The sequence below is a fragment of the Odocoileus virginianus genome, chromosome 4 (assembly GCF_023699985.2).
Source record: "Odocoileus virginianus isolate 20LAN1187 ecotype Illinois chromosome 4, Ovbor_1.2, whole genome shotgun sequence".
Taxonomy (NCBI): Eukaryota; Metazoa; Chordata; class Mammalia; order Artiodactyla; family Cervidae; genus Odocoileus; species Odocoileus virginianus.
The window spans coordinates 7398840-7413939 of NC_069677.1; the positions used below are offsets into that span (position 1 = coordinate 7398840).

General features: G+C 37.4%; 1 protein-coding gene and 1 pseudogene across 7 annotated transcripts in view; one reads left to right on the forward strand and one right to left on the reverse strand.

The window, feature by feature from the left end:
- Nucleotides 1-15100, reverse strand: part of GSK3B (glycogen synthase kinase 3 beta) — a 275257-nt gene that overhangs the window by 107724 nt on the left and 152433 nt on the right. The gene's annotated exons all lie outside the window — the stretch shown is intronic.
- LOC110142566 (guanine nucleotide-binding protein G(I)/G(S)/G(O) subunit gamma-5 pseudogene) lies at nucleotides 9198-9714 on the forward strand (annotated as a pseudogene).

The window sequence follows — 15100 nt, forward strand, 5'->3', positions numbered from 1 at the left end:
TTTTGCAAGATGTTATCAACTGAGGAAAACTGGGGGGAAAGTAGAGTATTGTCTTAGTAATAATTCCATGGTTATCTACAACTATCTCAATATAAAAACTATGTGTGTATGTGTATGAATGTACGTGTACCTCCAGGATTTGATCATTTCTCAACACCTCCCTAGTGCAAGTCTATTTGGAGTCTTTGGCTTAAATTACTAAATAACTTCCTAAATGGTCTTTCAATTTCCTGTTACTTTCCATATGCTCAACAAAGTAGGCAGAGGATCTTATATTCTAAAATGTAAGGCAGGGGATTTCCCTGGTGGTCTAGTGGTTTAGAATCTGCTTGCCAGTGCAGAGCACACGAGTTCGATTCCTGACCCGGAAATATTACACATGCCACGAGGCAACTAAGCCCAAGCACCAGAATCCGTGAGCTCTAGCTACTGAGGCCTGCATGCCTAAAGCCTGTGCTCTGCAATGAGAGAAACCACCAAAATGTGAAGCCCACGCACTGCAATTAGAGAGTATCCCCTGCTCACCACATCTACAGAAAGCCAGAACACAGCAACAAAGACACAGTGCAGCCAAAAATAAAAATAAACTAATTTGAAAAAAGATCTATGTCAGATTGTGGTATCTCTCTAATTAAAAGCTCCAGTAGCTCCCCACTCTGAAGAGAGTGAAAGCCAAAAATCCTTACTATGGCTGACAAGGCTCCTACCAATTGCCCCCCCCTCCCACAATCCTCACTCAGGGACCTCACTACTTGATGCTCCCTCACTTCCCACCTACCATACTAACTGTCTCCCTGTTCCTCACCTACTTCAGAAACCCTGTCAGTTTTTGTATTTGCTATTCCCTCCATCTGGAACCACCTTCTCCTTAGTATCTAAATGTCTAGTCCCTTTCACAGACTTCACTGTTTCCTCAAATGCCACATTGTTACACCTTAAGTACTCATTCTTAACATTCCTTCTCTTTCCTCCTCTCCAGAGCAACAAGTCACTGAAAATATTTTATCTATTTCAGATATTTATTCATTTTTGTCCACCTCTTCCCATTAATAGATTTTTGTTTTATCCAATGCTATCTTATCCCCCAAGACTAGAACAAGGCCCAAGTCAGAAGAAATACTCAATAATCAACTGTTGAATGATTTAAACTGGTAACATAATATAATGCCTCTATTGACAAAAATGATACATCATAATGATGCACTCCATTTTAAGAAATTTCATGGCCAGTCAAAATAATGAAGGAGGAACTACAAAGATGAGTAAATTCTCAAATTATGAACCCCTCAACCCCTCACAACACAGACTCCTTTCCAATTCAGAAGAATAAAGCTGTGATATCTCTACGTTCTTTAAAATCACTCACCAACTTAACAATCAAGACAAGACATAGTAAAGGGCCCTATACTCAAAGGGCAATGATGCAGGCCTGAAAATAACCCCCTTTGGTCAGGCTCTAGCCCATGAAAAAATATATACATATTCCTTCATTGACATATACTCTTAAGTATGTCAATGAAAGAATATACTATGTGTCAAGGAAAGAAATATTCTTAAGAGTGTATGTCAACGAAAGAACTCAGGAAGCTACAATTACCTTAATAAAGTCTTGCAAGATGCACTGATATCCATGGAATTCTCCGGGCAAGAATACTGGAGTGGGTTGCCATGCCCTCCTCCAGGGCTCTTCTTGACCCAGGGATTGAACGCGGGTCTCTTGCAATGCAGGCAGACTCTTTTTACTGTCTGAGCCAGCAGGGAAGGATGAGGTTAGAACTGGTTATTTCCCTTCCTCTACTTGGAAGTCTAGAGAAGAGCAGAGTTGGGCATTTCTTTTCCTCCCAGTTCAGTTAGCTCTGATAGTTTTTTTTTTTTTTTTTTTTTAAGGGAAGTCTTAAGAAGAAGAGAATGCTCTAGGTCCATTTTAAAATTACTACTTTTTTTCTACATCCTGCTTCCAGCAGGTATCTTGTAGCTCTTCACTGTGAGAACCTGGTAGGTCTCTCGGAGGTAAAACTGAGAAAAGTGTTGTGGTGGCACAGTACATCTCTGTGACCTTGGGTTAGGCAAAGATTCTTAGATATAACACCAGAGCACACGCGCACACACAAAGAAAAATTAGTTAAATTGGGTTTCATCAAAATGAAAAACACATGTGCTTCAAGGTTGTGCTATCAAGAAAGTTAAAAGACAACCTGAAGAAAACATAGGGGTCAGTATCCAGAATTAAGAACTCTATTCAACAATAAAGAGATAAATAAATCTGTTTTTAAATAAACAAAGGAAGGATTTCTGGTCTCCAGTATGGCACAGAAGCTTGGAAGTTGTCCCTCCCATTTTCACAAGAGCTGAACAAACTAAAAACCAAAGCTCTTCTTAATTCCATCAGAGAATTGATGTCACAAGGCAAGCTGCTTCCCTAAAAGCTGCAAACAGGTAGAGACACAGGATCACAGCTTACTGGAGGAGAAGCCCAGGAGCAGAAATTGCCTGTGGAACCACTCCAGCCCAGGAAAACTTAAACTGTACCTGACGGAGGTGCAAGTGTGAACAAAACTCAGAGTTTAAAACCCCAGTGGGTGGACCACACTTTCCTCAGTTTTATCTCCAGGACGCCTAGACAGTGTATTAAAAATCAAAGATATCACTGTGCTGACAAAGGTCCATATAGTCAAAGCTATGGTTTTTCTAACAATCACGTATGGATGAGAGTTGGACCATAAAAAGGCTGAGCATCAAAGAACTGATGCCTTCAATCCACAGTGCTAGAGAAGGCTCTTGAGGGTCCCATGGACTGCAAGATCATCAAACTTGTCAATCTTAAAGGAAATCAACCTTGAATGTTCATTGGAAGGACTGATGCTAAAGCTCCAATATTTTTGGTCACCTGATGCAAAGAGTTGACTCATTGGAAAAGACCTTGATGCTGGGAAAGATTGAAGGCAAAAGGAGAAGATGGTGGCAGAGGATGAGATGGTTAGATAGCATAACCGACTCAGTGAACATGAATTTGAGCAAACTCCAGAAGACAGTGAAGATGAGGGAAGCCTGGTATGCTGTAGCCCACGGAGTCATAAAGAGTTGGTCATGACTTAACAACTGAACAACAACAATATGATAGCAGAGAAATATAATGAAGAGAAATGCATGTCTCAGACTTTATTTAAGAAGAGTTTTCTAAGGAAACCCAAAGACAAAAGGAGAGACAAAATAAAAAGGCACCAGAAAAAATTTTAACTTCTGACACCTATAGCTATAGTAAACAACAATAATAAATCTAACTCTGGCCAGATAAACACAAAATCTCATGCTAAAGGTCTATTTACTTAAGTGACTTTTACTCAGTATATCATGTTCAGTTTTCATTATAACATCACAAAGAATACTAAAAGACAAAAATCAGTGTGACTACATAGAGAGTAGGCATTAGAACCAAACAGAGATTTGGGAATTATCAGACTAAGAATTTAAAGGAAGTATAATTATTATGCTAAGGGCTTTAACTTAAAAAGTAGATAATACACAAGAACAGGTGCGTAATGTACACAGATAAATTTAGAAACCCTAAGGAAGATTCAAAAGAAATAAAAAAGACTGTAACAGAAATTAACAATGCCTTTGATGAGTTCATCATACACTGGACATGGCCAAGTAAGGAATCAGTGAGCTTGAAGAAATGTCAATGGAAACTCCCAAAACTGAAATGCAAAGAGAAAAAAGAATGAAAAAGACAGAACAGAATATCAAAGTACAATGCAGGACAATTACAAAAGGTATAGCATATGCATAATAGAAATAACACAGGAAGGAAAAACAAATGAAAAAAGTATTTGAAGCGATAATTGAGACTTCCTCAAAAATTAATGTCAGAGACTAGACCACAGATGCAGAAAGAGGACAAATACCAAAAAATCTACACCTAGATATATCATATTTAAAATGCAAAAGATCAAAGACAAAGGGGAAATCTTGAAAGAAGCCAGAGGAGAGGAAAGAAAACCTCACCAATTGACAAGCAAAGATAAAAATCACATTGAACTTCTCCTCAAAAGTCATGCAAACAAGAGTAAAGTAAAATATTTAGTGTTGAAAGGAAAAAAAAAAAAAAAAAACCACAAGAATTTTGCTTTGTACCAGGAAAATTATTCTTCAAATGTAAAGGAGAAGTAAATATTTTTTTTTTCTCAGAAAAACAAAAATTGACAGAATGTGTCAACAGTAGACATTTCATCCAAGAAAGGTTAAAATACAAAATTTATCAGAAAGAAAAATGACACAGGTAAGATCAGGTCCTCATAAAGAAAAAGTGTTAGAAAAAGTTGTCTTTTTACCTGTTAGTTGATCTAATAGGTAACCATTCGTTCAAACAAATAATAGCAACAATGCACTCAGTGATGGTATCTTATAGATAAGTGATATTAATGACAGCAATGTCATAAGGAATGGAAAGGAGGAATTAGGAATACTGTGCCGTGAGGTACTTTCACTATCAGTGCAGAAATATGATGTTAATTGAAAATGGATGTCAAAAGGTATAACATGTACAACTGCAGACTCCAGTATAACCACGAAAAAAGGTTTAAAAGTATAAAAAATATGCTGAGAGGAGAAAGAATCGTATAAAATGCCCAGTTAAAAACAGAGTAAGAAAAACAAGACAAAAGAATAAACAACTTCAATGAATAGAAACAGTAACAAATATAGCAAAAATATGACCCAACTATATTAATAATCTCTTTAAACATCAGTGCCATAAATGTTACCACATGAAAGACAGAGACTGTAAGTGGATTGAAAAAAAGCAAAAACAGAAAAATATTTAAGTTGCACAACTAGCTATAAATCAATTATAACACAAATTTAAAACATGAATTTAAAAAAATGTTTTAAAAAGCCCCAATTCTATATAATCAGAAAGAAATCCACTTAAAATTCACAGATTTTAAAAGACAGAGATACATTAAAAGTAAAGACAGAGGGCTTCCCTGGGGGCTCAGTGGTAAAGAATCTACCTGCCAACACAGGAGACACGAGTTTGATCACTGATCTGGGAAGATCCCATATGCCACAGAGCAACCAAGTCCGTGCACCACGACTACTGAACATGGGCTCTGAAGCCGGGGAACCACTACTGAGCCCACGTGCTGCAACTACTGAAGCTCAGGCTCCACAAGAGAAGTCACTGTCATAAGAAGCCCACCCACAGCAACGAGAGAGGAGCCCCTGCTCACCATGATAGAGAAAAGCCCATGCAGCAAGAGACCCGTGACAGCCAAAAATAAGTTCTCATTAATTTCTTTAAAACAGTAGGAATGGAAACATCAAGAAAACGTCAGACCAACATCGCTGATACTGATGCAAAAACTGTCAATAAAATACTAGCAAACAAAACTCTAAAACTCACTGAAAGGATTATATACCATTACCAAAATTTTAAAACTTTTTATGTTATATTGGAGCACACTTAATTAACAACATTCAGGTGTGTAGCAAAATGAATCAGAAGATCTTCTACGCCTTCGTCTTTTTTGGTATTAGTGCTTGAAGCACAGACTTGGATTACTGTGATGTTGAATGGTTTGCCTTGGAAAGGAACCGAGATTATTCTGTTGTTTTTGAGAATTACACCCAAGAACTGCATTTCAGGCTCTTTTGTTGACTATTAGGGCTACTCCTTTTCTTCTAAGAGATTCTTGCCCACAGCAGTAGATATAATGGTCATCTTAATTAAACGCACCCATTCTCGTCCATTTTAGTTTCAGTTCAGTCACTTAGTCGTGTTCAACACTTGCGACCCCATGGACTGGTAGCACAGCAGGCTTACCTGTCTATCACCAACTCCAGGAGCTTGCTCAAACTCATGTCCATCCAGTCAGTGATGCCATCCAACCATCTCATCCTCTATCGTCCCCTTCTCCCCCCACCTTCAGTCTTTCCCAGCATCAGGGTCTTTTCCAATGAGTCAGTTCATTTCATCAGGTGGCCAAAGTATTGGAGTTTCAGCTTCAGCATCAGTCTTCCAATGAATATTCAGGACTGACTTCCTTTAGGATTGATTGATTTGATCTCCTTGCAGTCCAAGGGACTCTCAAGAGTCTTCTCCACCACCACAATTCAAAAGCATCAATTCATCGGTGCTCAGCTTTCTTTATAGTCCAACTCTCACATCCATACATGACTACTGGAAAAACCACAGCTTTCACTAGAGGGCCCACTGTTGGTAATGTCTCTGCTTTTTAATGGTGTCTAGGTTTGTCACAGCTTCTCTTCCAAGGAGCAAGCATCTTTTTCATCTCCTGGCTGCGGTCACCATCTGCAGTGATTATGGAGCCCAAGAAAATAAAGTCTCTTACTGTTTTCACTGTGTCCTCATCTGTTCGCCATGAACTGATGGGACCAGATACCATGATCTTAGTTTTCTGAATGTTGAGTTTTAAACCAACTTTTTCACTCTCTTTCACTTTCATCAAGAGGCTCTTTAGTTCTTTGCTTTCTGCCATAAGGGTGGTGTCATCTGCATATCTGAGGTTATTGATATTTCTCCCAGCAATCTTGATTCCAGCTTGTGCTTCTTACAGCCCAGTGTTTCTCATGATGTACTCTGCATATAAGCTAAATAAGTAGGGTGACAATATACAGCCTTGACGTACTCCTTTTCCTATTTGGAACCAGTCTGTTGTTCCATGTCCAGTTCCAACTGTTGCTTCCTGACCTGCACACAGGTTTCTCAAGAGGCAGGTCAGGTGGTCTGGTAATTCCCATTTCTTTCAGAATTTTCCACTGTTTGTTGTGACACACAGTCAAAGTGTTTAGCATAGTCAATGAAATAGAAGTAGATGCTTTTCTGGAATTCCCTTTTTTTTTTTTGATGATCCAACAGATATTGGCAATTTGATCTCTGGCTCCTCTGCCTTTTCTAAATCTAGGTTGAACATCTGGACGTTCTCGATTCATGTACTGTTGAAGTCTAGCTTGGAGAATTTTGAGCATTACCTTGCTAGGGTGTGAGATGAGTACAATTGTGCAGTAGTTTGAACATTCTTTGGCACTCCCTTTCTGTGGGATTGGAATGAAAAGTGATCATTTCCAGTCTTGTGGCCACTGCTGAGTTTTCCAAATTTGCTGGCATATTGAGTGCAGCACTTTAACAGCATCATCTTTGAGAATTTGAAATAGCTCAACTGGAATTCCATCACTTCACACTATCTTTGTTTATAGTGATGCTTCCTAACGCCCACTTGACTTCCCACTCCAGGATGTCTGGCTGCAGGTCAGTGATCACACCATGGTGGTTATCTGGGTCATGAAGATCTTTTTTGCATAGTTCTTCTGTGTAGCCTTGCCATCTTATATCCTTGTATCTTCTGCTTCTGTTAGATCCATACCATTTCTGTCCTTTATCGAGCCCATCTTTGCATGAAATATTCCCTGAATATCTCTAATTTTCTTGAAGAAATCTCTAGTCTTTCCCATTCTATTGTTTTCCTCTACTTCTTTGCATTGATCACTGAGAAAGGCTTTCTTATCTCTCCTTGCTATTCTTTGGAACTCTGCATTCAGATGGATATATTGTCCCTTTTCTCCTTAGCCTTTCGCTTCTCTTCTTTTCTCAGCTTTTTGTAAGGCCTCTTCAGACAACCATTTTGCCTTTTTGCATTTCTTTTTCTTGGGATTGTTTGAGAATGGCCTCCTGTACAATTTTTATGAACCACTGTTCATAGTTGTCCAGGCACTCTATCAGATCCAATTCCTTGAATCTATTTGTCACTTCCACTGTACAGTCGTAAGGGATTTTATTTAGGTCATACCTGAATGGAGTAGTGGTTTGCCCTACTTTCTTCAATTGAAGTCTGAATTTTGCAAGTTCACTAATTCCTAAGATGGTGATGTTCACTCTTGCCATCTCCTGCTCGACCATGCCCAATTTACCTTGATTCATGGACCTAACATTTCAGGTTCCTATGTAATACTGTTCTTTACAGCATCAGACTTTACTTTCACCATAAGACACTTCCACAACTGAGTGTTGTTTCCACCCCCAAATCATCTTCATCTATAGGTTCAATCCAAATCCCTATCAAAATCCAAATATGGCATTTTTTGCAGTAACAGGAAAACAAAATCGCGAAATCTATAGATACTCCCCAAATACAGCAAAGATCCAAAACAATCTTGAAAAAGGAGAACAAAATCTCACACTTTCTGATTTGAAAACAAGCTACAAAGCAACAGTAATCAAAACAGTATGAAATTAGCATAAACACAGAATAGAGAAATTAGAAATAAGCGCTTTTGTATACTTTAAACAAGAGTGACAGGACTACACAATGGGAAAAGAATGCTTTCTGAAGCAAAAGGTGTTGGGAAAATACCATGTTCACAGGCAGCCCCTCCCACACACATAAAATACAACACAAAGATGGATCCTTACCGTACACCACACACAAAAATTTAACTCAAAATGGAGCAAAGCCCTAAACATAAGACCTAAAACTACAAATATCCTAGAAGAAAACACAGGAGAAATACTTCATGGCATTAGCATTGGCAACATACTTGACATTTGGTGACTAGTTTATTTCACTCAGCATAATATTTTTTGAAGCTCATTCATGCTGTGGCAAGTAACAGAATTTCTTTTTTTTTATGACACCAAACAGCTCAAGTGACTAAAGCAAAAACAGTGACTATATCAAATTTTAAAACTTCTAAGTGTCAAAGAAAGTTAAAGCATAAGCTAACTTGTATGTGAAATCAAAATTAAACTCAAACAAAATAGAGTAGAATGATGGTTGCAATGGGTTGGGGTGTGGGAGAAATGCAAGTGCTCGGGCCTGGTGCACTGGGAAGACCCAGAGGGATTGGGCGGAGAGGGAGGTGGGAGGGGGGACCGGGATGGGGAATACATGTAAATCCATGGCTAATTCATTTCAATGTATGACAAAAGCCACTGCAATGATGTAAAGTAATTAGCCTCCAACTAATAAAAATAAATGGAAAAAAAAAAAGAAAAAAAAACCATATTGATCAGTTTAAATCAATATACATTAAAATAACAATAAATAATAATAATTTTTTTTAAAAAAAGACATTGATCAGCAACTCTCCCCTCACCCTCGGAAGCTCGCGCTCCCTTTCGGGTGTGGAGCCAAAACGGGGCGAGGAGCCAAAACGGCGGGCGAGGGAGAGCGCGCAAGCGCGTTGAGGGTGGAGCCGCTGGGTAAAGGACCGGAAACTTAGGAGACAAAGTTCCGAGCCTCACCCCCAGCCCCGCCGACTGGCCCAGCGGACCCACCGCAGACCTGCCGACGGCCCGCGGATCTGCTATCCTTTCGAGTGCGCCATGTCTGGTTCATCCAGCGTCGCGGCTATGAAAAAAGTGGTTCAACAGCTCCGGCTGGAGGCCGGGCTCAATCGGGTGAAGGTTTCCCAGGCAGCTGCAGATTTGAAGCAGTTCTGTCTGCAGAATGCTCAACATGACTAGAGTATCTTCAAGTATAAATCCCTTCAGGCCCCAGAAAGTCTGTTCCTTTTTATAGTAAGATGAATCTTGACAAGGTTTTCCAAACCACTTTTCATAAACCAGTGAATATTCAAAGGAAAGCTAAATTTGAAGCCTGTACAAAAGCCTCTCTGTAACGTGCCATACTACACAAACTTCTACTTTTGTCAGTCCTTAATGTCTACCTCTATGAATATTCTTAATTTTCTGTTTCACAAGGGTAATTATTTTATGTACACTGATGGCAGCATACAATAAAATACTTAGTATAAAAAAAAAAAGACATTGATCAAAGGTACTTATGTTCAGTCATGAGATGACAGAGTTCTGATGTACATAGTTCTGATGTACACCATGGAACCTATTAATAGTACTGTACTGTATACTTGGAATTCGCTAATAGAGTAGATCTCAAGTGTTCTCACCATACCCATACAAAAAAGGTAATTATGTGAGGTGATGAATATGTTAATAACTTATTAGGGCAATCATTTCACAATTTATACATATAATTGATTATAACAATTGACCACTTTAAATATATACAATTTTGTCAATTTATACTCAATAAAACTAGGAAGGGAGAAAAAAGAGCAAAAAACAAAAATAGGTAAGTACATAAGTTTAATGTTACATTTTTTTAATAAAATAAAGAAAAGTAAAAGGATGGAGAATAATATACCATACTAAGACTAATCAAAAGAAAGCTGAAGTAGTTACATTAATTTTGGACAAAGAAGACTACACAGCAAGAATAATTATGACAGATAAAGATTGGCATTACATAATGAAAAAGGAGAATTCTTAATGTGTATGCACCTAACAACAGAGTGTCAAAATTTTTAGAGGCAAAAACTAACAGAATCACAAGAAGGAGACAGATTTACTACTTAGAGATTTTGACATCCTTTCATTAGTTATCAGTTACTGATAGATCCAGCAAGCCAAAACTCAGTAAGGACATAACTGAACCAAATACTATTAATCAATTGGATCTAATTAACATATTTACAGAAAATTTCATACAACAGCTGAATACATATTTTTCTCAAGCTCATATAGAACATTCATCAAGATAGACCTAATTCTGGGGCATAAGACATACCTTAGAGAATTAAAAAGAACAGCTATTACAGAAAACATGCTCTCAAACCATAGTGAAATCAGACTAGAATCAGTAACAGAAAAAAATGCAAAATATTTGGAGCATAAACAACATACTTTTAAATAAGATATTGGTCAAAGAAGTCTCAAGAGAAAATTAAAAGTATTTTGAGCTAAATCAAAATTTGTGCATGCAGTGAAGCCAGTGCCTAGTGGGAAATTTACAGCAGTGACTGCATGTATTAAATAAGAAAATTCAAAATCAATCTTTAGCCTGCAACTTAGAAAACCAGAGAAAGAATAAATTAAATTCAAAGCAAGCAGGAGAAAAAATCTAAAGCAGAGACCAAACTGAAAAAAGAAAATCAACAGAGAAAAATTACAACTCTCAAAAGATAGTTCTTTGAAAGATCAATAAAACTGATAAGCCTCTTGCCAGGTTAACTGAAAAATGGAGAGAGTAGATAGAAATTACTAGCATCAAAACCAAAAAGATTCCATCACCACAGATCTCATGGATATTAACAGAAAAAATAAATGGATATTATGATAAACTCTATACCTACAAATTTAATAACCTAGATAAATGGACCAATTTCTTGAAAAATACAATCTACCAGAACACACACAAGGAGAACTAGATAAACTGAACAGGCCTGTATCTATTAAACAACCTGACATACAATTAATCATCTTCCAAAATAGAAAGCACCACACCTAGATGGGTTCACTGGTGAATTTCACCAATCACTTAAGAAAGAAACTGTATCAGTTCTCTAGCCTTTTCTAGAAGACAAAAGCAAAGGGAATACAGTCCAATTCATTCCATGAGACCAGCATTACCCTAATACCTAAGACAGATGTATCACAACAAAACTACAAACCAATATCTCAGCAAACTGATTCCAGCAACGTATAAAAATAAGATATGCCAAGACCATGTGGGATTTATCCTAGGTATGAAAAGCTGGTTCAACATTTAAAATTAATATAATTCATCTCATCAACTGGCTGAAGAATTATCTGATCATATCTATAGAGATAGAAAATGTACTTGACAAAATTCAACATCCATTCATGATTTAAAAAAAAAAAACTCTTAACAAACCAGGAATAGAGGGGAACATCTTCATCTTGATCAAGAACATCTACAAAAACTTCTATAGCTAACTATGTACTTCATGAGGAGAAATTGTTTGCCTGCTGATATAAAAAACAAGAAAAACTTGAGATTCTTACCACTCCTATTCAACACTTCATATGCATTAAAACAACCCCCCTCAAAAATAAAGTGTATACAGATCGGGAAAGAAGTAGTAAAACTATCTTTGTTCACAGATTACATGATTGTTCACATAAAAAATCCCAAGTCATCAAAAAACGAAAAACACCTTGGAACTAATAAGCAACTATGGTTTGCAGGATATAAGATTAAGGTAGAAAAGTCAACTGCCTTTTTACATACCAGCAATGAACAATTTATATTTGAAACCAAAAAACACAATACAACTTACATTAGCACACAAAAAAGAAAAATACTTAGGTACAAAGCAAATAAATTATATACATGATTTATACGAGAAAACTATAAAATTCTGAAGAAAGAAATCAAAGATCTAAATAAGTGGAAACATATTTTATGCATTAATACATGGAGAGGAGGACTGCATACTGTCGAGATGCCAGTTCTTCCTAACATAAAATATAAATTTAAAGCAATTCCAATAAAAATACCAGCAAATTATTTTGTGGATATGGATTGGTCAACACGATATTGAAGAACAGTCAAAAGATTGATACCAACTGATTTCAAGACATATTGTAAAGCTAGAGTAAAAACAGACAATGTGATATTAGAGAAAGAAACAAACAGGTCACTGGAAGAGAACAGAGCGCCCAGAAACAGCCACCAGATATAACCAACTGAACTTTGTCAAAGGAAAAAAGGCACTTCAAAGAAAGGATAGTCTTTTTAACAAATAAGTGCTGGAACAACCGAAAAGCAAAGAAATTAATCTAGATACAGATCTTACAACTTTTTCAAAAATTAACTCAAAGTGGATCACAGACTTAAATGTAAGAGAAAAAACTATAAACACTACAAGATAACATGGAAGAAAATTTAGGTGTCCTTGGATTTGACTGTGTCCTTAGCTTTTTAGATCCAACAGCAAAAGCACAATCCATGAAAGAAAAAAGTTAAAAATTGGACTTTCTATGAAAATTAAATATCTCTGCTCTAAGACACTAATGAAAACATAAGTCACATACTGGGAGAAAACCTCTGTAAAACACTTATCTGATAAAGAATTTTTATACAAAATATACAAAGAACCCTTAAAACAACAGCAAGAAAACACTCAACCATTTGAAATGGGCAAAAGACTTGAAAAGACACCACACCAAAGAAGATATACTGATGGCACATAAGCATATTAAAAAAATGCTCAACATGGTATTTCTTTTTTCTTTTGTTTCAACATGGTATTTCATCAGGGAACTGCAAATTTAAACAACAGTGAGATATTACTGCTCAGATTAGACATTAATGTCTCACTGTTCAGTCAGAAATTACTTTGCTGACAAGGATCCGTATAGTCAAAGCTATGGTTTATCCAACAGTCATGTACGGATGTTAGAGTTGGACCATAAAGAAAGCTGAGCACTGAAAAATTGATGCTTTTGAACTGTGGTGTTGGAGAAGACTCTTGAGAGTTCCTTGGACAGCAAGGAGATCCAAACAGTCAATTCTAAAGGAAATCAGTCCTGAATATTCATTGGAAAGATTGATGCTCAAGCTGAAGCTCCAACACTTTGGCCACCTGATGAGAATAGCCAACTCAGTAGAAAAGACCCTGATGCTGGGAAAGATTGAAGGCAGGAGGAAAAGGGGATGACAGAGGATGAGATGGTTGGATGGCATCTGCACATGAGTTTGAGCAAACTCTGGGGGATGGTGAAGGACAGGGAAGCCTGGCTTGCTGCAGTCCATGGGGTTGCAAAGAGTCAGACACAACTAAGTGACTGAACAACAACTGTTCAGATGGTAAAGAATCTGCCTGCAATACAAGAGACCTGGGTTTGATCCCTGGGTCGGGAAGATCCCCTGGAGAATGGAATGGCAATCCAGTCCAGTATTCTTGCTAGAGAATTCCATGGACAGAGGAGCCTGGTGCACTCTATGGGGTCTTAATCTGAAAGACTGAGCGATTAACACTTTCACTTCCACTGCACTCCTCTCAGAATGGCCAAACCCCAAAACACTGACACCACCAAAGGCTGGTGAGGATGCAGAGCAACAGGAACTCTCATCAATGCAAATGGGAATATAAAATTATTCTGCACAGCCATGTCAGAAAATAGTTGGGCAGTTTCCCGCAAAACTGAACCATACTCTTACCATAAAATCTAGCAACAATCTAGCAACTGTGCTACTTAATATTTACCCAAATCAACTGAAAACTTATATTCACACAAAAACCTGTACATGAATGTCTAGAAGAAACTTTATTCATAACTGCAAGAACCCGGAAGGAGCCAAGATGTCCTTCAATAAGCAAATAAAAGAACAAAACGTAGTATAAGCATACAGAGGTATTTGTTCTGAGAGAAAAAGAAATGAGCTATCATGCCGAGAAAAGCTAAGCAAGTACATTAAGTGCACAATGCTAAGTGAAAAAGTCAATCTAAAAAGGCTGCAGTGTATGCTTCCAAGCATATGACATTCTAGAATAGACAAAACTGTGGAAACTTTTTTTTTTAAATCAATGGTTGTCAAGGGTTGGGGTGAAGGAGGGAAGGATGAATAGGTGGAGCTCAGGGAATTTTTTGGACACTGAAACTATGCCACATGACACTATAATGATGGAAACATGTTATTATACATTTGCCAAAGCCCACAGACACAAATAATGAACAATAATGAAAACTATGGACTTTACTACTAATACATCAATACTGCTTCAATTGTAACATATCTACATTCATAAAAACGTGCTACATTAATAGCAGGGGGGACTGACGAGAAGAGTGTATACAGGAGCACTGTACTTTTCATTCATTGCTCTGTAAAACTAAAACTTCTTCAGTTACCTGTCAAAAAAGGAAAATTTAAAAGTTTTAATGGGCGAAGAAATTCAACAGAAATTTCTTCAAAGAATACACACTAAAGGTCAATAAAAGAAAAGATGAAACGATGCTCAACCTCATTAGCCAACAGGAAATGTGAAACAGTTCACGCTCAGACAGATACCATCAAAAGTCGGATAATAACAAGTACTGGCAACAATGTGGAGAAACTGTGGTGTTTATCCAGTGCCCACAGACTATAAAATGGTACAGTGGCTCTGGAAAACAAGTTAGCACTTTCTCAAAATGTTAATCACAGAGTCACCATAGGACCCACAACACTTCTAAGTATACACCCAAGAGAACTGAGGGGAAAAAAAGCACCCACAAAAACTTGTATGCAAATAATGTTCAGAGCAGCATCAT